Raw genomic sequence first — 22,871 nt, forward strand, 5'->3', positions numbered from 1 at the left:
GCTTTTCAAATTTGAAAGTTATTTAAGTGAAACAACAAACATAACAAGAATGTTCTGCTGGTTGTTTATGCCAATGTAATATGAACAAGCCAGCTTGTTCACTTTTTCTGTTGAAAAAATTTTCCCCAATCACTATTTCTCTGTATATCAATCTTTTTGAGGGTTAAAGGCATCAGACAAAAGAGATAAAGTTTATGTTCTTTACTTCTAACCACTGCTTGAGAACAGACACTGAAATGTATAAAGCTATATTGCTGAAATAGATGAACCAACAATAATGTTCCATCTGTTTAACTGAATATCAAGTAAAATATTACACAGAAATAATCAGAGCAAGAAAGCTCAGAAGTTAAAAATTTATTATGTTTAGACTCCAACTAAGAAACTAAGTGAAGAAGAAATGAAAAAATAAAATACCATCTCTTCTGCTGAAACATATCCCAATCTGTATTTTCTGGCTGACAAAAGTAGTATATTGTTCTATTCAGTAGAATTTACAATTCACTGGCACATGTTTAAACCAAAACCAAAACTATCTGGGAGAACCCAGATAGTGCCAGCCTACAGCATACTGAATATCCCTCACCAGCAATGACCTCTAAATACACAGCACATTCTCACATTCTTCACATACCCACATCTCCTGCAACTGTTTCTAATGGGAATTGATGCACAAGCCAAGTTCAGCCCCAGGAGCAGGTCAGATGTTGTGGCAAGAAACATCTCCTTTTCAAGGATATCTCAGCCTGAGTGGGCTCACCTGCCCAAAGCTGTCAGCTAAAAGGCATGCTCCACCATTTCAGGGATTCATTTGGGCTCCTCCAACTCAATGCTAGTGCCTACAGGAGTCCGAAAAGGAAAACAGAAAGAATTAACGAGCACCAAGCTTTCTCCCAAAGCCAAAGAGCTTCTATACAGTGATTTTGAGGCTCTGATTTTAAATTAGTGCCTAGCATTCCAAAAAGCCTCTTATTTCTTACAAAACACATCTGCAGACTGGAACATGTACATTAATCCTGTCAATTGCATTTTCATATAACACTTATGTCACAACACTTAAACCATGTGTGTAAACAGAGCTCTGCTTTTGAAAGGTTGCCACCACATCTCATCTGCCCCAGGCCACCAAACACCAAACAAATCAAGCTTGCAGATGCCAGACCAAAACAATGGACGAGCAGGCGTTGGAAGTTATCAGCTGCCTACCTTAAACAAATGGAGAGGATCCACAGGAGCCACCCCTGTAAGCACAAACAGATGCCAAAGCTTCTGGAAAAATCTTACAGTTCCCATGTGTGGCAAGCCCCATTCCAGTGCTTAGCTACTGTGGGAAAAAGGGACTAAGTGCAGGAAGCTAAGGTTGGCAGCTGGAGTAGCTCAGGTATTAGTTAATGCTCCTTCTTACCTACAAAACTGATGTTGCATGCTCCTTCCTGCTTGGGTGCAAAGCAGTGTTTAGGCAGGGAGAGAGACAGAGCCAAGTCACAAGTTAATGTTGTGGTGAAGAAGAGTCCTGGGAATACTTTTAATAAAAGGCTTGAAGGATATGGATAAGATCATCATACAGCCCATGAAAGTATTCCACAGCAAGGTATGTCAGTAAACTACATCTTCATTTGGGATAAAAGCCAATTCAGGGATTAACTGAACACCTGTCAAAGGCCTTCATCATCAATCACCTGCATTGTTTCTGAAAATGTGTGGAAACAATTCCACCCTCCTTCCTCCACTGCAATGGGGTGATTCACAGAGTTGCTGCACGGAAAAAAAATAGGTCTGGCTTGTGAATAGCAAACCTGCCTACATAAACTTGAATTTATGGGAAATAGACATAAAAAACAGGTTAAATATGCTTCTCCTTGGTAAAACATGGATTATAAGAGGAAAATAAGCATTTTTGGCCATGTCTATGTTATAAGGAACCACTATTAATCAAGTTATCCATAGCACATGTATCCAGTTGTCTACACAAAATAGGTGCCAGGTATTGACACTGTTTCCCTGCAGGTGAGTGCTGGCTAGCAGGAACTATGCTGTCATGCATAGACCCTCAAGAAACTTTTAGAGCTGGGATACTAAGTAGTTCTTGGAAATGAAGCTTCCCTATACCATTCCTGAAGACCTTGAGCTGTTCAGGCCATCACTTCTGTTTCCCCAGCACATCCCACTTTATCCAATTACCTACTGGAAAGCTCTCACTTTATCGTATCCCTGATCTTTCCTTGTTCCAGCCATGGCCTGCCATCCATGCTACCCTCCACTGCCTCATGAAACACCACAGCCCAGCTGGAGCAGAGTTTCTTCTCTATTTTGTTTTCTCATATTTTAAGATGCAAAATGCTTTGAGTGATGAGAACACATTCATTTAGCTTTGGAAAGATATCTTTTATTATGCATCCTGGCAATGAAATTCTCATTTCTTTATATAGAGATGGGTCTGTAGGAATATTTAACTACTACTTCTTGTAACAAACCACCTGATGGTACTAAAAATTATTATTTGAAGTGCTTTGCTTTATTTTTGTGTAACATCCATGGACACCTACATATTGATATTTTAGAAAACTGATTTTTCAAAATCTCTGTCTAGAAATATCTAGAAGCAACAAAAATTTACTAGACAGAAAATCCTCAAACTTTATCTGTCTCAAAAATCAATACATCAAGTTTCTTTCTTATATTTTCTTCAATGAAACAGTGAGAGATCCTACTTCAAGGTTGTTAACCTGTGTGATAATGTGAATTTTATCTGACTAGGTCTTGTATGTATTTCTGAGCCTTGAATCACTACCAGCCTGGATGCTGACATATAGGCAGAAAACCCAGCAGTTGGATCACTGTTTAGATAATGGCTCTTTCTCTCCACAAGGGAAAGACAGCATATATATATATATATATATATACATACATATATATATATATGCATATATGTATCTTGCATATATGCAAGAGAGCTGTTAACAGAGTTAGAAGCTAAGAAATTAGGTGAATATGATGGATGAAGAGAGTAAAGGTTTTAAGATCCGACTTAAAGTTTAATTTTAAATAAAAATTATTTAAGTTAATCTAGCCGAACTTTAGATTAGCTAAACTAAATGCAATTATTTTACTTCAAGTTATATAAACATTTTATGGTTTCTTTTCATATTTGATCCTCCATTCATTATTTGTTTTTTGAAGTTAATTAATATCACAAAGATGCTTAAAGAGAAATCATACACTCAATCATTTTGAAAGAGCAGTTTTATCCTGGGCTCCCTGCAGCAGCAGCCAGAGTGCCTGGTGTATCTGGCCATGGTAATGGCAGTACCAGGTGCAGGTGCTGGCAGTGCCAGCAGGCAGGAGCAGTGCTGGCAGCCTGTGAGGCCTGGGGCTCTTGTCCCACTCACAAGCATTTCACGTGCTCCAAACCAGACTGTTCTGCCAAGCTGCTTCACTGCCCTCCTGAGCTCTGCTTGCTTCTCCCCAAAGAGGTCAGTGCTTGCTCCTGCTGGCTGGCACAGGCTACTTTTGTATAAAAAGGGCAACAGGTGGCAAGGCTCACCCCAAGGTCATGGAGAAGCCTGTGCCTTCCAGCTGCCCAGGAAGGAAACTGCCTTCACATTGCCAGTTCACCTGCATGGCAGCAGGTACTGCTGTAGTTACACATGCAGTTTCCATTATGTAAGCATTTGCTGACAGAACTTTAGGGCAGTTCTTTTTTTTTTTTTTTTTTAATTTTAATTTCCTGATGTGACTATGGAGAATGATGAGCCAGGGATATTAGTTTCGAGCACTGAGTACATTTAGAAAAAAAATCCAACAAAACCCAAAGTAAGATTAAAACAAACTCCTAGATGAAATTATTAAGAGTTGAAACATGTGATTTGGCACAAATTATTGAAGATTGCAACAGATACCAGTTTGGCTTGACAGAGTTAATGACAAGCTGAAAATTATTTCATAAGCCCATACAAGGAAGCCTTTGCTTACCTGTTTTGGTTCTTAGGTTGTTAACTGCATGCCTACAAGGTTAAATACAGCCCAGATTGTCCTAGAGTGAAAACACAAACTCCAGAATTCCTTAGAAAATCTCAAATGTAGTAAAAAGTTCCATATTCCATAATTTCCCTTTGGGTTTTGACATTTAAAAAATTGCAAATGTGCAGCTTGCATAGGTTCTTTCCCATTTCAAGAGGGCAAATGCAAACTTCCCTCTGCTCTCTTTGGCTAACACACCCGAACTGGCAAACATAAAGCAGAGGTAACTTTTCAAGACCAATTTAGAGATTAGCTGATAAAAATTAGAGAAATTAGAAATTTAAAATTAACTGCTAAAAAATAAAAGCAAAAATTTATTTCCAATAGTTAATAAACTTTCCAGAAAACGGGATAATATTTTCACCTCCATGGCAAGTGCTTTATTGTCCATAATGGCACTGCTCTGGCCTATGACCTCCTCAGACAAGGCTGCAGGGTGCATGATCCCTACATTCTGTCCCTTTGGAAAGAAAGCAAAGAAAGCAACATTAGACCAGGTGTGTCCAGTAGCATGTCCTTCTTAGTAAGCACAGACTAATCTTGGATCACTGATGGTAAGTTATGAAGTTGAAAGTAGCTTTTAGCCTTGTAAAAATACAGGTTCATTCAGTTTCCTTCAATATACACTCAATATTCTCTTTTTACCTTCAAACACTTTTTGAATGCAGCTTCCTCTCAACTGTTATCTACCCCACTAAGCACAGAAAAAGAACTTTCAAAGCTCACACCATAAGCCCTAGTGTAGCCACAGTCCTGAACTGTGCTGAGTTATCAGAGATGTTACTTTCTCAGGGATGAAAGGACCTTCATCATATTCCCAGAAAGCAGAGGAGGGCATGGCTTTGCCCCATGCAGAAGGAGACACCTCCCATGAGAAGGTGGTCTGAGCTTGCCTGGAATGCCATGATGGTATGTTGGTGTCCAGCTGGGTGGTGCAATCCTTCAGAACACAGAGTGAAAGCTATATAATTCTAAACTTCAGAAAAAGTTACTCAACTGAAGCACATCAACAGATGTTTCCTGACATATGTTATCATATGTTATCAGGTAGCATGGGGTGGTGAACCACAGGGACATTTTTGACAGGTTAATTAAATAAGAATTGTGAAATAGAAATACAAAGGGAGCAGAAGGAATGCAGAGATCATTTTCAACAAAGGCCACATATAGTAATGGTCTCTTCCTTATCACTATAGTAACTAATAAGGCAGCACTGAATTTTTTTAAAGTCCTTTAGCAAGATTACATGCACACATGAATACTGTGGTCAGCTAATAACCTTATTTAACTTCTTCTGGAGTTGATGAAAATCTTTTCCCTAACTTCAGCAGAATCCAGATTAGGATATTAATTATACACAGTGTACTGCCTAGAAGATTTATTGCTGCACAGCAAGCTTTTATCTATAGTAAAATGGCACTGGTTTTCTACAGTTTTATTTATCCTTGGTACAGTCAGATTTTAAATGCACATATAATTTAAGAATTTGTATCTTACAGTGCAAGTTCTCCAGCAAGTAGAAAATTCCCTTGAGAATCCACAAAGGATTCCCAAAGAGTATTACAGTCCCAATGCAAATGGCTTTGACAAAGTGTCTCTGAAAATTTAAAAACTTTAAGTATCTAAACTCTTCATGGTATCAAAAGTATTTCTGAAGAAAGAACCTTCACTGAGCTTTTCCACTGATAGGGCATGTGGCATGTTGACAGAGCAGGAGCACCCTCCCACCAAGCAGGGCCTTTCCTCAAGACATGAAAATATGGATGGGCCTCCTCACCAACTGCAGTTCTGTAGACGCACAACCACAGATTCTGGTTTGAAAAAGAGCAGTCTAAATTTGCAGAAGCAGAACTCAAGGTATCTTTTTTTGGAGGCAACGTCTTTTTTTTTAATGGTTTAAGACAACAACAGTAAAAGTAATTAATTCATTATCCTTAAGAAATACAAACATGAAACAAATTCATATGGAAGGTCAAAAATACTATTTTCCTTAATAAGAAGCTACTAGTGTCTTTCAGATAATGCTCCAGTTTAAAGATTTATATGATTATTTTTGTGCATCAAAATTCTTGCAAATAACTCCTAGTCCAAGAGAAACAAGTTACCATTGATGCTGAGGGACTCTCTCAGCCCTACTTCCACTGAAATCTAGGACAAGATTCCCCTGGCTTTTCACATGGTATGATCTGGTAAAAAGAAGGTCATCACCAATTTGCCCAACGTTTCCTCTTTAAATCAGCAACTCCAAATTCACATCTAAATCCCTAATAAAATATATGTAAAAGGAGTTTACTCTTCCTCAGAAATTCTTCCTCAGCTCAATGTACACTTACTTGCTTTTTCAACCTTCTGGCATAAAAGTGTTCCAGCTTCTCAGTTAGGGAAACTGTGAGGGTTCTTTTAAAAAACTTGTATTACAATCAGGGGTTTTTTTGCTTACTAAGCAGGAAGAGGATGAAGAGTGAGGATATGTGATCAGTGGTAAGAACCAAAGGGATTTCACCTCTGTATAAGTTCCCCTTTCTTCCCCAGGAGCCACATTTTTGTCCTGCTTCCTTCCATGCAGAACAATTGATTCTTTTACAAAGCAAGAAAAGAAATTGATTTTATTTAAGTTCTTTAGGTCACAGAAAAGCACTTGCCTGGGGACATTAAGTCAAGATTAGTTATTCTCTTTCCTGTTTGCAAGTACTTCTGAAACCAACACTACTGGGTTACTTAGAACCATCTATACAATCTGCTTCTCTCTCTGCAGAAAGTTACTATCACATCTGGACTGGGAATCAGCCCCAGTTTGGCTTTCAGGAGCATGACTGTGAGACAAATAAATCAGGAATTAAAACCTTCACGAGCAGCTGATGGGTTAAGCATGGTTACAAGGAAAGAAAACCAAGAAGCTTTTCTCAAGCTAGAGGAAAATCATCATTCTCATGATGACACCTCCACCCCACGCCTCGGGTACAAAGTCTCAGTGCAGTGAAGGCTTCCAGAGCCTTTCCCTTCAGTTTACCTAGCTCATGTGCATCTTCACACAGGTCAACAAAATAATGGAAGCATAGGTATAAACAGAATAAACACCACCCAAATAATTAAGTGTTCCAGAGACATCTCCACAAACGTGCACTCAGGGGTACAAGATGATTAAATAATTCACAAGATTAGCCTGGAGCTGACACTCTACTTAGACAAATGAGTCCAAATGGCTTTGAATAGCTCATTATCTGTCATGGTTGCATAGAGCAAGCAGAACCTGAGAAGTGCAAGAAATGCAGCTCCCTCTCTGCAGTCACTAGGAGTTAGAGAAGCTCAGCCTTCAGTGGACATTCATCTCATTGTTACAGCAGAAAACAGGGCAGTGCAGCTCTTCATACAGTCCCTGTGCCTCAGTCTGTGCTTTAGCTTTATTCTCCTCCATTACAGAAGATCCAAGACTCCTCATAGCAGGCTGCACAAAACTCAGTGTGGATCATTCTCAAGGAACAGTGGCAGCAACAAAAGGAACATTTTGAGTTCCAAGCCAGTGCCACAGCACAGCCATAGAGGGCTGTTCATTATCTTCTGTGGCCATTTGAAGATGAGAGGTTGGTTACCCTACTGTCCTGCAGGGAGGGAAAAGCAGAAGTGTTTCTAATTCCAGGAAATTCTTCCAATTCTATCTGCCCTCTGCAGCATCCCACACCTTGCAGTGACTTCAGGAGTAATCAAATTCCAAATACTGTCTGTCAATGCATTTGACTCCACCACAATTCGTTCAAGAACGCACACTGTTTTCTCCTTAAAAAGCTTCATTTTTGTAAACACAGACTAAACTTCTCCTTTAACCTTTAAGTTCTATAATAAATTAAGATCAATAATTGTTCTTTCTAGAAATCCTCTTCTGTGTAATGAGCTGCACCCAAGGCAAAGTATAAACACCTCCAGGCTTCCAAAGACATGAAATTACACTGAGCCTTTGCTGTAACAGGCTACTCTTCTCCAGCCCCCTACCCAGCTTCACTTACACAGCAAGTTAATTTTGAAACCTCATACATGCACAAGTGCACTGTGCTGCTTGCACACATCACCTGTTGAAAGAACAAATTATGAGTATTATTTCAGTGGAAGTGCTGTAATAGTAGCTTACCTGAATATTTTTATTTTGCTACCTTCCTCACATCTCCAGGGAAATATCATGTTCATTTGCACATCCAAAACCAGCATCAACTGCTATTATACAGTGCAAGACTCAGCAATCCTGGACTCATGAGGATTGCTGGCAATCTTCCTTATTTCTTTTCAAGTTCCCTATCATTTTCCAGGAGTTGCGTTTCATTTTCATTAGAAGATAACTAGTACAAAGTATCTACAGATAGGTTGACTGATGAATTCTGAGTACAATATTTATATCCATATCTCAAACATCTACAGTCTGTTACCATCCAAGCTATTTACAGGCATCAGTAATAAGCCCTCAATGAGACAGGAGTGGGTAATACAGTGCTTGGCTGGACCTGAACACAGATGGTCCCAGAAACTTCTGACTGATACGGAGGGCTGATCTGGTAGTGTTATATTTAAGCAAACCATTAACAATCTTAACAGTTTTTTAGGATCTCCTTTCCATGGTAGGTCAAAACGCAAGCCTGGATTTTGTTATGAAGGCTTTATCACTTAAAATAAAACAAGCAAAAAATCTCCAGTACACAGGAAGAAGGGCACTTGAGGCTTGGGTGAGATAGATAAAATAAAAAGCAAGACTGGTTTTTCAGCCAATTGTGGCACTTCAACAGTGGCAGAGTGCTTGATCATTACCCCTTGAGGGACACAGCACTGCAAATGCATAAAAACAGAGAGAATACCCACAAAGAGATGGAAATAAATGTTTTAAGATCTGTGACATAGCCCACCACACACAATTGGTCAGGCCACAACAGGAGAGGAGCACAACAGTGAAGGCAGTCATAACTACATCTCTAAGCAAGCCATGGGTCCCCACAGGTAGTAAGCACAACTCTGACTTACCTTCTCACATAGTACATGGTAGTCTGTCTCTTACCTTCTGACTAGCTTAGCTAGGAGAAAAATCTCCCTGACCACCCAAACAAAATGTTAGCTACAGTAAAATCTTGAAAGAAGGTATTTAAATAGCTCCTACTCCCCTGGATTAACTTTATCCTCTTATTCATGTGGATTGCTAATTCTTCATTAGTGTGGTTACCCATTCACATCCACACTGCACAGGTGTGGTGTCCACAGACAGCAGAGTTGGGAACTTGCAAAGCTTACAAAGTAATTTAAAGATGATTGATGGGCTGAAAATTACTTTCTGTTTCTAACTGCAGACTCTTTGATAAGTACATACTTCTTGCTTCCTTTAACACAGGTGCACATGGTGGTAGGAACTCCATCAGCCCATGACTCTACACCATTATATGCAAAAGTAGCTCTCTCCCTTTTCTGCACTACTGATTATTGCCATTAACTCAATCATTTTTCACATAAATCCAACAACAGTGGTAAAAATCCACAAATCCCTTGGTACCTGCCCTAACTTCTGGGTTAAAATCTACCCTAGGGTCAGTTCAAGGATTTTATATGTTAATAAGCTGGGAAGGGAAAAGTTCTTAGGGTTAATTTGTTTCCAGGTGGGCTATTCTCTGCTTTTTCCTGTCTGGAGAGAGGAAATTAGCACTGAAAGGCTCACTTATAGAGCTGACACCTCTTCAGAAAGGATGGAGCAGCTGAGTTATGAATTCACCACCTTTCTCTGCAGTGCTTTTATTGCTTTGCTGCTTTACAGCCATGCTGCTGGGAAGCACTTTATGCCAGAATAGTCTGATACAGCAAGTGTTTGAGCCACAGAGTCATCCATGCTCCCTGTGAAAGTCCAAGAAAAATAGTATTTATTCAAGTTTATACATGCACTGGCATATTTGTTCAAGGATGTGTTAAAGAAACAAGAAGTCCTGAGCTGTCCTCTGTGACACAAATATATCCTAATGCTGAAGCTGCCTTTAAGGAGGAACTCATTTTGCTTCAGAGAGCTCTGGTGATGCAAGGTGGGGGGAATCAGAGGTCTGAGTGCATTAAGTGGAACTACTGCAGTCCTGACCCCAAACCACCGTGCCTATGCTTCAAGCACTCTGATAAGCACAGCTAATTTACATGAGTGGGGCAGAAAGGGAGAAAGCTTCCAATATCATCAGGGAAGGATAAACAGAATAAGAAGCAACAGACACCTATGCACTACAGTAAGATCAGAAAAGTTTGGACACATCTGAAAAACAATTGCACTCTCTTTCTTAAAATATTGATGATAGTTTTGAAACAGGAAGAGAAATAACACCCGATGCAGAAATCAGGAATCTGGGAGATAGAGCAGTATTTGACCCTTGCAATAATCTAGGCCATAAAACTTGGTGCTGACTTAAATATTATTTGTTCTAAATATTTAGTTTGGCCAACATTCAGATAGCAGCTTAGAAATAAGCTGGCCTTCCCCTGAGCCCCACCATGCCTGTGAGTACAAACCAACTGACTGTGGAGCCTGCACACATTTTTCCAATCCAGCTCTTTGCCAACAGAGAGCTTTTTCTCCCTTACTCCAAGGTGCTAAGATTGATCAGTGATCATTGTTTCTACACCAAGGGCTCCCTGCTCCAGTCTCCTCTCTTGGTAAGTGTTCCCTCTTCCTTGTCATTTATCCCAAGGCATACGCTTTCTCTCTCCTGGCAGTAGTTTTCTTGCTTGCTCTTCCTCAGAAATGGCAGTCAGCTCACCCCAGCACATACCCCAGCCTTCCTCCCCACACCCAGCTCTTCTTACAGGCACAGCATCAGCATGATCAACACTCTCCAGCTTCAAGAGGACAATACACAAACTTGGCATCACATTTTTTCTCCTGCTCTAAGCAGAAGTCCAAACACAGAGAGGTGATTAGTAACCCCCACTAAAAAGACCCCTAGTTCTCTTCCCACTCCAGATTAGCAAAGAGGTGCAACACATGAGTATCTCTGGGACTAACTTCTGCAACAGCCACTTCCAGGAGAGACACTTGCCTCCACTGCATGGTGCAATGGATCATCAGCCTCTTACGCATGTGATGCAGTCAGAGAGAAGAGGAAGCCCTGACCCATTTTGTGTCAGCACAAGTTTCTGGTATGTTAGGAAACTTCCTTGGGGGTGAGCAGCCAGGCAACTGTGATTAACGTGATCCTGCAAATTCTAATGGTGTAAAATTGAAAGGTGACCATTTTCCACTATGATTTTATTTTTTGCATGCATCAGTTCTGTGATGACTCCTTCCTACCCCAAATACCACTCAGAGAGAAATAAGAGTATTCCAGCTGCAGCAGCCAGCAGCAATGCAGCAAAAGCTCTGGCACAGAGCCATTGCAGGGCCTGCATGAGGAATGGAGAGCCAGAAACAAAGACTTGTGGGGACAACACTCCAGTCAGTGTTCTCTGGGATTTCACTTTTTAGGTAACATGCCAAATCAGACAAGAGTCCCACAGTACATTAAATCTCTGTAGAGATTTTGGGTGATCTCTTTTTGCTGCTAGGGTAGTTTTGAAAAAAAACCCAACTAAACAACAAAACACAATCAGCATTATAACCTGAAATGGAGTCATTCTGTTCCCTTCAAAGCAGAGAGGAACAAGAGCAATAGTCCAAGGGCTCAAAAGCCTCCAAGGTGGCAGAAAGACAATTTCCCACAGTGCAGGTACTGTCTGCCATTTTTCCTCTGAGCATATCCTCCAAGCCTATTTAAGGAAGTGGTGAGACTATAAACAAACCACGGACACTTTACAGGGCTGCCCAGAGGGCAAGCTGGAGTGTGACTGAGGAGAGGTTGCTCTAACTGAGCCAGCCTTCCAAGAAGTCTCTTTGGAATAGAATATACTTTATTTCCAATCATAAAAGAAAACAGTCAATTCCTGTTATCCTACAGGAGAGAGGGTAATTATCTCCTAGCGCTCTGGTCAACATATTTTTTTCTTTCACAACTACATTTCCTAATTTCCTTCCAGACCTACAGTTACCACAGAAGCAACCACAAGACACATCTTTGATTGTACCAAAAGCACGTCTCCTTCAACAGATCTTTCCTTGCATTTCACAGCATTATCATCACTAGTAGAAAAGTCACAGTTTCAGGCTTACCCTCTTGAGGTCAATTTTTCTGCTGACACATACCTAGACTAAACCAGGACTGTTCCCAACTAAGTCACAGTGATGCAGATTCCTTCAGGTTTCTGAAACTGCTCTGGGATTTAGACCACAATGGCACTGCCCAGCCATCTCAAATCTCAGAGCAGAAGTATCTCCGTTTCACAGATTGAGAAAGAAGGGCAAAGAGAAGCGCACTGATTTGCCCACACAGCAAAATAAATATCAAGAATAAGAGCTAACCCCCAAAATGTTTCTCCCTCTATGCTTATTACTAAGACTTCAATGAAAAGTGGGAAGATAAAAGTATATTTGTTCAGTGTTACTCTACTGTGTACTCATTAGAGAATAAACCTGAAAAAACAAAGATTTCTACTTCTAATTTGAATTAAACCGGTCAGATATAAGTTGCAAAACTACTCTGATGTAATTCAGGGAAAGGTGGCAAAAGATAAAATCCCATATCAACACAGTTTGGTAAGGGCCCCTAGTGACAACACAATGTCTCGAAAGAACTGGCATGGTTTATTTCACCCAGAAAAATAGGGAGTCTTGCCATGCCTGCCCTGATTATTAAGTGTCCTGGCAATACACTCCACCAGATTTGGCTGTGCTGCTCCACTCAGGATGGGACTGCTGCAGCTGAAGTTTTCGTAACTCCCTTTAGTGCTAAAGTCACTTATTGAGTAGTAACTAACTAAAAAAAAAAAAAAAAATAGAAAGAAAGAAAAAAAGAAAATCCCACCCATTCTATGTATGTTCTTTTACACATTTCTCAATAGTGAGGATTTTTCTTAAAGAACTTAAAAAGTGATAAGACATTTTTCAAAGCAGAATTTCAGTACTCTGGTTTACTTAGTAATTGTCAACTTTGAGCTTTTAAATTGTATAGAATGTATTTAGTATCTAAGATGATTGCAATAGGAGTCAATAAAAACTTGTTCTTCCTGTTCCAACCATAGCACTCCCTTTTTTTAGGCTCTACTTGCTCATAGCTTGGCAAATTCCTGAATTTCTCTTCTTGCAGACATCCTCAGAAATTATGCAGGAACACTACAATTTGAATCACAATGTTGACAGCATCAAAGCTGGCAGATGTCACACTCAAGTGTACAGCAATGTCATGAACTTAACCCTTGGGTTTTCCCTGCTTTAGTAAGTAGGGAAATAAATCAGCACTGAGACCAAATTATTTCCATCTTATTTCTAAAATTATTTTTGGTGCTTTGTGCCCTCTGTAACCTTCCAGGATTCCCACAGTATATCTGGAGTCAGAGCACAAAATATTCTCCTTCACCTCTGTACGATGATCATAACAAAAGGAAACAAAAAGATTCATTCTTCTAACTGTCAAGAAAAGGGTCTACAACATCCCTGCTCAGACAAAAGCTATGGTACGACAGATATTTATTCTCTGGGTATTTTTGGTTACTTTAAGTTGAAGTTGATGTTTTATCATATCTTTCTCCATTAAAAAACCTTCCATAACAATAAAACATCTGAAGAAATGAGGCTAAGGCTGAATGTAGAGTGGCCAATGTCATCAGTGCTGACCTAATAAGTGACTAAGCTTTGATTACATTGTACTGTCATGAAAAGTTCTTCCATGTCCTCTTCCTCTTAAACTCCCCAACACCTTTGGGCAGCACTTGCCCTTCCCAAGATTAGCCCAAACTGGGTCAGAGTTTATCTGAGGAAGGGTGAACCTCTCTTTTCTGCTTTCTGCATGCACACTGCTGGGGAAGAGAAGATCAGAGATTCCTTCAAGTTGTAAAAAATCAGAGCTAGTGTTAGGATCTGTCAGATGCACTGAATACAGAAAATACAGAAAAACTCTCCAGAAGTAATGAAAATTGAGTGATGAGATGCATATTTTGAAGTTCATACTCAGATTATCCCTTGTGACTACAAAACTCCTTGGATAATAGCCCTAAACTCAAAGAAATATTTCTTCAAAACTGATGAACAGAAATCTGGATGAACTGGCATGTATTTTTGTCCTTCCATAAACTACTTTTATGGCAAATGCAGGGATGTCACTTGTGCAGATTTGTTTTCTTTAAGGAATTTAAGGTCCTTTGAAGACCTTCAGATATATTGGAAACTTACTCAAATTAGTCTCTTTCCAGGGTAAAGCCTCCATCCTACACTATGGACAAACCTCTCAGTCAGCATGAAGACTTTCTGGAGTTTGAGGGAGAGTAAATTATAGAAGGAGTCAGAGTCAAATAAGCAGTGTGATTTTCCTTCAGTGATCCACTAAAAGCAACAGAGTGCTGCAAGAAGATGTAGTGGAGTCCATATAAAGCCAAGATGAAAACAGTAGTAAAAGGACTCACAGATGCAAGGTAAGAACTTAGGTATCACTGGAATGATAAGAGGTTCTCTAGATCTCACATGGCATTCCCTGAACATTTGTTCAACTACTTTGTTGAGGATTCCTTAACAGCAGGAACAGGCCTGAGACTTTATTGAGCTGTACACTATAGGAACAGCAGAGATTATCAGTGGAACAACAGGATCCTGGGAAAAATGTGTTTTGAGATTTGAGATTTACCTGAAAAACACAGGGGGAGGATGGGCAAGAAAATGAGAAGGAAGCCAAACACAGCCCATAGGATGTGAAGTAAAAGTAAACTTAGTTTATACACACAGTGATGCTTCCTGAGCCAGTTTTCTCACTAGTAGAATAGGAATCATGTTCTGTTAAAACAGAAGTATTATTTTTCTAAAAACATAGAAACTTTCTGATGAAGAAAAAGATCATTAACTGTAAATCTCTATTCTTCAGAGGTGGTAGAAATTCCCCCAAGTTACTACAATGCTCCTGTCAACATTTCCTCACATACTTGATATTCAATGTTTACAAAAATCTGCGAAGTAACTACAGTGCTAAAAAGTAAGCACTGAAATGTCACCCTGTTAAGTGTGTGCAGTGGGAGCCTTGCTGTTTTTGGAAAGCCAGCAGTCCTCTTTTGAACATGACACAGTTGTGGCCAGATGAGGGGAAAAAAGCCCAAAACAACCAAAAACAAACTGTACCTTCCAAATGTCCAAATACCATTTATAAGGCCATTTTGATACAATCCATCAGGAAGCATTAGTGCTTATCCTAGGACTGTAAAAAAGATAGCCCAAAGGAATTTTGACATGAATTCATGAATTCAGTTTTACTGCTTTGCAAAAAATTATAGCCACCCTATTGAAGGCAATGTAGTCTCCCAATAGCCAGTCATTGAAAAAGGACAGAAACTATGTAGGGATTTATACAATAAACTAGTTGTCAAAAAGTAGATGCCTGTAATAAAGATCACTGCAACTGCTCAATTATTGTTCCTTTCTGCAACATGCATTGACAACCAAAGCCCAAGACCTTGCAAAATAACCAGTGAGCAAAACAGACACAAAAGCTCACAGAGATTCTGAGCAGTGTAGTTAGAGGAGGGGATAAAATCCACACCCAGGATAAGGCATGCATCAAGTGATTCCAAATCCTTTTATACTATTGTTTGTTTTAGTGACATGAGCTTCCCTCCTGACATCACCCATCCAAAAAAAAAAAAAAAAAAAAATTGGATATTTTCTGTTTTCTCTACAAGGATCTAGCATTTGCCCAGTGCTGTCAGGCTGCCAGGGTGGTCCAAGCTCACACAGTCTATAGGCACAGCCCCCAGCACCCACCCTGCCAGGCTGTGCTCATTATGCTGTCTCCTCCCTGGCTTTTAATGATGAAGAACAAGGCAACAGAGCTTAAAGAATCCAAAAACAAATTAAGAAGACCTGCATAAATTCAAAATTTGCTCTCCAATACATTATCATCCAACTAATCTGCTGTAATTTCAGGATATGTGCATCATGCCCTTGCAGGTAATACAGTTTATGAGGAGCAATCCTGTTGCCTGCAATCAGGTTACTTTTTATGAATAAAGGCTTCAGGATCTTGCCCTTAAACAGATAGCAATTCAAGACTCATGCAGTCTGAATTAAAGTTAAGTAGTGACAGTACAATTTGCAACTTCATGTCACAGTTTGTCATCACATGACTTTTCTTTCCACAAACCCACATTTGTGTTGCCTACAATGAAGGTACATAATAATATTAAGAAGACTTTTTAAAAATACAGGGAAGAGTCTCCCTATCCAATTCCTACAGAAATTTATGTATCACTCACCCACTATTTTTAGGCAGAACTTATTATCAATTTTTTAAACTCATATGAAGAGTCATACCTAAATATAGTTGAAATATATAAAAAATCAGAATTGTGTTTCTGTAATATTCTAGATTCACTAAGGCCAAACACTTCTTTTTCTATGACACTGCTTCCTAATTAGTAAGTAATTTCAGATGGTAAAGCTGAACTGGGGATTATCTTTATATAGCAAGATCTTGGCAGCATGACAGAAAAAATTAAAGGAGCCTGCTGATCAGTTAAAATACTACAGCTCCAACTATGTTTGGATGACAGCCAAAGTCCTGGAATTGTTTTGCCATGAAATCTGCTTTAAGGCAGGAAGAACAGGAAAGTTTTCAGTCTGGAAGAGGCTGCATGATGAAAAGCCTGGAAATCAAGCCCATTATTCACATCCAATCAAGCCTACCCCTCCCTGCTCCTTGCTGTCCTCTCCATCCCCAGCACAGGAATGTCCATGCATACAAGTGCACCCCACACACCACATACACTCCACACCTATGACATGCTTTTGGACTTTATTGTTTATAAAATTGCTCAATATTTAATTCAAAATTATACTTTGCCATTTGAGCGAGCTATGATTCTTTCACAAAGTACAGGTCACAGAGATTACTGCCATTTAAAAAAAGTTATCTGCCAGTATTAGATACAATTTAAACCTCCTGTCTCCTAAAGACAGAGTAAGTTCAGGTGTAACAAAGAGGCTCTACTTGCTTTTTCCTCTGCCTGCCTGCACTGCAGACTTTCAAACATCACATACACTTATCTGTCACAGTCAGTGCAGCACAGATACTTATTTAAAATCCAGGTGACATGTAGAACTCCTCTGCTCTTGTGGCTGTAGCACAGGGAGATCTGCAGGGCTGCTGCTCTTGGTGAATTACTGTGGTCATGCTCTCACCGAAGTCAGCAAGAACACAGTCCAGAGTCTAATCCTGGAAATCACAGGCAATTAAAAAGCAGAATCTGCATGGCTGTAAAACACTCCCTGAAGAATATTTAGCCTTCTTGGCTCCTGGGACACACAAGGAGAGCCCTCCATTCCTACCCAGCCTGCATGCAGCTGGGCATCTGCCCTTTGTGCCCAGCAAGACTGGAGAAGCAGCCCCAGCTGCAAGAACACTTGCTCTGGACTGATCCCATATTTGTTTCCACAGAGTATTCAAAAGGTTTTCAAAAGACCAGCTTGTCACCACCCTAGATATTAGACTGTATAGATATTGTAGTGGTTTCACAATAATAAACTGAGTTTCACAACTCTTGCTAGTCAATTAAAATTATCTCATATCAGATGGTAGAAGCATCAAGTTTGCTAACTCAAATTTCTCTGAGAAATTGTGAGAATTTAACACTGTGCTGGCAGGTTTTGGACTAGCTCAGGTCACCTCTATCACACTGGCATCAGAGCATGGATGTCATGGACTCCATGTCAACTGCTCCAGTGCACTGGATGAAAATGCAGCTGTCTGTCCTCAGCTGATCCATGCTCTGCTGTTCCTGGCACAGCAGCTTTAGCCTGCCTGAAGCACAGGTGTGCATGCATCCCCCATAGCCTGTGGAAAGCCATGGTCACTGACAGGGTGCCACCAGGGCTGTTATCTGATTTGAAAACAAATCTAATGAAGCCTGTTTCACACACACCCTTTCCCTTTCTCCCTCCCACAGAATCACCAACAATTTGAACTGAATCTTAAGTCTGAATTTCAAATAAGCCACTCTTTCCCCAAGTCCTCACAAGTATTCTGATACCCATTTGTTCTAGAAAATTTACTTAATTGAAAGATTTCTTAGTGTAACTTACATGACCAAAATACAGCTTTTAGACCAACAGGTATAAAGCAAGTAATTTAAAACATTTAAATTAACATGGAGAGACTGTTTGCCTTTACATTATTCTTCTAAGCTTGGAGGCTCTGAAAATTGGTAGGGAACATGGCAGTTTTACTCACCAAAGCTTAAACATGACTGAGAGATATTTATGCATTGCATTGAAGCCTTTTGTCTGTGTCAGTCTGTGCTTAGCAGCTCATGGGCAATTTTATAATTACAGTTTCACCCAGCCATCTCTTGGATCACTCGAGCTACTACAGAAATACTGAAGAGATCACACAGGCCCTCATGGCTTTTGAGTACTGAAGAGAGTCCATTGCAACCCCAAATGTAGTTACTTCACAGCAACTGAGCATCTGCTTGTCAAGCCACAGCAGTCAAAGTCTGACAACCTTGGCTCACAGAAGCTGTTTACAGCTGTCAGCTATAGGATCTCACCTTGTCCCCTCAGCCATCAGGAAGAAGAGAGTCTACAGAAAGGACAAGAGCTGGATGAGGAACAAATTATGCCTCCAAGACCTGAAGCCCCTCAGTGATCCTTCTGCTACCCAGGCAGGGTACTCTTACCTACCTAGGTCAGCTAGTCCTGATCTCAGAGAGTCATCTTACAGGCTTTGAGGAGACTTCCTGATGGAACTCCTCCAGCACACTTCTTATTTGGCTGTGTGTTTTATCTATAAGCCATTTTCTTTCTTAGAATCAGAATCCATGGATCTTATGCATGTATATCCTATTCTCCATCCAGGTCATGAAATCCATTGTGTAGATTTTTCAAATTCTTCTGCCTTCAGCTCCAGGAAAGGAGTGAAAAGGGTGGGGTGGCGACACCACTCTGTAGTCTAGCAGAGCTCAGCTACCATGGGCTACTCCTGATCCACCCTGCATTAGGGTGGCACAGGTTTATCAATGAATGGTAGATAAAATGAAGCATGGACCACTTCCAAAGACATGAGCTTTGTCATCCTGGGCACACTGGTATAACATTCTCAGAGAAATAGATGAATTTGTCTCTATTCCTAATCTATTGCTGTCATGAAATCTGTTTACATTGTCCTGAAATCTGTTTGTGTTGAGAGCAAAAAGAATGCTACATTTCTGAAGATGGTCAACTATTGAAAACCCATATGTTACACAGGATGATAAGTTTTAATATTATGTTGTGGAACTCCTAGAAATATTTTGTTTATGAAGATATTTTACTGCTTCATGACTTCTTTTTGATCCTGAATATCTTCAGAAAACAAATATTTCATTTAAATGCTTTGACTGTCTTTAGAAACTTGCAGAATAAGACATTGCAAACATTCTCAAATACAATGCCTCTCAAAGCATAATTTATTTCCTCTAAGCTCTGCTAACTAAATTCGTAATAGATTTTCTGCCAGCTTAGGTTTGTAGTCCATTATACCAAAGTAACAGTGCTGAAGTCCACTGTTGCAAGTCCAAAGGTTTCTGTTTCCTTCTGTGTAGCCAGAGATTTGACTTTGCTCTGGCAGCCCGGCTGTACCAATCGCAGGGGGCTCGGATCTGCATGCTCAGCACTTCCCAACAGTCTAGGCAAAGTTGACCCATGCTTGCTCTGAGGACGAAGCAGAATGGCAAACTTTGCTCTTGCCTTTGGAAAAGTCAAAATTCAACTGAGCAGTGGTGGCAAAGGGCTCTGACAGACATGACTGCCTCAGAGAAGCTCCTGGTGCTAGAGCTAAATGAACTCCCTGATTGCAGAACAGGAGGCCACAGTCTAGCTCAGCCCTTTGCATACATAAATGCCTGCAGTGTTCAGTTCTGATTGTCGTTCCACTCTCCATCACCTTCAAAATACATGTATAGGGTACTGCTGACCTGGGGAGAAGAGGAAAACTACTGGCATGAGTTACTTCCACTCACCTCCTTTGTCAGGACATCTTATATCTGTCTACTCTTGCACAACTGTCAACCTTGCTTGCATCTAATGTCAGATTTAGATGATATGAAGTACTTTAACTTACTATAGAGACAGAGAAATTTGGGTATGACCTCAAGACCCAGGGTCATCTCAGAACTCCTGACCAAGACAGTCAGGTTTCCCCTACTCTAAATTCAAGTAACAAGCAAGTTCTCCTTTGCAGGCTACTGTGCTCATACTACCTAACAGTGATGAAGTAGTCCCTTAAACTGGAATCAGTCCACAGAAGTACCCTGTATTTTGTCTGACCTTCAAAAGGGATCATGTTCCCTGATTCATTGATTGGCTTTGTAGTTGATTGGGTGTGACACTAATTTTATGCTCACCACTCTGAGCATTTTGACAGTATGGTGAAGACATGTCACTGCATGAAAACTGAGAGTTTGTCTGCACTAAGAATTCAAATTAATTAAACTACAATAGTTTTTTAATTGGTTTCATTTGAAAAATCTGTACAACCTTCCTGTGAGGATATTACTAAAAGTTTAAGAACACTTAGGGTGGCATCACCTACACCAATAGCAGAGCATTTGCTCAGAGGAAGAGCTGTTGTTGAGCTGTTATCTATTTGCAGATACTATTTTATTAAATCAGATTTCATCTCAAGAGAAATTGGGTAAGAGAACGGCAAGGGAGCGCTGGCTATTATCATTCTCTGCATCTTTTTTGCATTGTTAAGTTGTTTATGGAATGGTTATGTGGGTTTTCTTGCAAAACTAATTCTAATTCACTGCATGATCTTATTTGTTTACTTCAGTTCCAAAGGAAGCTGAGTGTAACATACTAGTGTATGTGTTCTCAACACTAGGGCTCTCTTACATGTCACCACAGATACACTTTATCTCACAGCTAGCATCTAGATTTTTATTTTATTCCCCAATCACACGAGAATGGTTTCAGAGAGACAAAGAAAATGTCTGTTCTGTTTATGATTCAAAAGTGCACAGGAAAAACTTAAGAGTAAGTAAAACTATCCTATGAGTTGTGAGGTCAATGGAAACTGGACATTGTTTTGTTTGCAGTTAAAGTTCAAAGTGATCCCAAATTATGCCAAAACCCCACCCACTTTGGCTGAAAGACAATCACTGTATTTGAAAGTAAGTCAAGAAAGGGATGCTTAATCAAACTCAAGGCTTCTGCCTTCAAGCACTGCAGATAGACTTACAAAGGCAAATATACCTTGACCTGACAATCCAGTACAGTACCTAATTTTTCTCATATTTCTCATCTTTGATCAAACCCAAGAAAGAGAGGAGAACAGATTTAAGGAGGTGTGTAGTCCCTGCTGTATTGCTGCTGCTTGCAATTTCCACTATCTCTATCATTCTCATGCAACCCTGTATGGTCTCTTCTCTGCCATGTTTTTATCTGAACTTCATCTAGATATTTCTCATCAGCCTTCTGATTCAAGACTTTTCTTCCTCTGCTTTCTCAATTTGTCACATTCATCCACAGTAATTCCATTTTCTGCTCAAGGAACCATTCTATCCCTCAGTTGTATGCTTTATCATCATCACAACTTCATGCAATCCACAGCCCTTTTCACTTCCATTCCAAAGAAGGGTCTTGAATTAAAATGTTTTAATCTCCAATTCTTTATTTAATGTATAATGTTCTTTGGTCACCAGCTCCCTAAGCTTTTCCCCAAGACACTACATCCTCTGAGATGTGGTTTGCAAGGAATTGTTATACTTTGGCCCTTCCTTATTGGCTTCACCTTCTCTTATTCATTAGCACAGTACTATTTCTCACCATTCCACATCCTCTTCTATGTTTTATTCCTATTTCCCAACTTCTCCTACTAGTTCATCAACACCTGTCACCTGGATTGATACTAGAGCTCGTCTCTGAGAGAAATCCTGTAGGAAGCATGGTCTTCCTTATCACAACAGTGTTCTATCCTCTTCCAGAAACACCAGCCCCTCATCACAGTTTGGCTCCTGCCTCTAACATTACACCCATCCACCAGCTCTCTTTGCACAAGTTGTTGCTGATTTAAACTGTGGAAAAATGGACCATATTCATTTTCCCACAACTCCTTTTATCCTTCCATATCATCAGATTAGAATTTTTTCATGTTCACAGGGGCTGATCTTGCTTCCAGCCTAGGACAACAAATGCCACTGCTACTACAACAGAACAAAATAAACAGGAAAAACTTCAACATTCCCTCTCATAAGCGAGAGATTATAAAGAGCATTCAGTTACTAAACAAAATACCTCAGCATCCTTTCTGAGCAAGCATCAGAGTTTCCCTCAAACTAATCCAGAGGCGAATCATTAGTTACAAATACAATTCTTCTCCAGAGTTCTTCCTTGGGCAAGCAAGCAGCTCAAAGAAGAGCCTCAAACCCTACCTGCTCCTCTTGTACAATACATCTGCTGGGGATCATATTCCTGGGCTTACTTCCAACACCTGTTTGGCACAGGACCAGCTGCTCCCCTACATCCTTAAAAGCATTTTCTCCCTATTAAACTGCTCTTTAATTCCTCACTGCACTGGTGACCCCATCTGAGAGGTGAATGTAGCTCACACCTGCGCCCATTCCCTCCCCTCTCCCTGGACCTAACCTGACATTTTTCCCTCCAATGCAAAGCTAAAAGCCTCTTCCAGCTACTGACATCCACCCTTAGTCACTGCCTTCCCCAGGTGCTTCCATGCTTTCCTTCCAACTTAATTATTTTCTAAAGCCCTACTTCACTAAGGTGGCCTTCAGGATAACCATTAGAA

The 22,871-nt window shown here is 40.1% G+C and overlaps 1 long non-coding RNA gene across 1 annotated transcript; it reads right to left on the bottom strand.

The window, feature by feature from the left end:
- Window positions 1-384: 384 nt before the first annotated feature.
- Window positions 385-18,365, bottom strand: LOC130252293 (uncharacterized). The gene is made up of 4 exons (XR_008840325.1): window positions 18,315-18,365; window positions 4,385-4,480; window positions 3,973-4,033; window positions 385-839 (listed from the first exon to the last, which is right to left on the bottom strand). It is a non-coding gene; the product is annotated as an uncharacterized LOC130252293 (long non-coding RNA).
- Window positions 18,366-22,871: the final 4,506 nt, after the last annotated feature.

The sequence above is a fragment of the Oenanthe melanoleuca genome, chromosome 4 (assembly GCF_029582105.1).
Source record: "Oenanthe melanoleuca isolate GR-GAL-2019-014 chromosome 4, OMel1.0, whole genome shotgun sequence".
NCBI lineage: Eukaryota > Metazoa > Chordata > Aves > Passeriformes > Muscicapidae > Oenanthe > Oenanthe melanoleuca.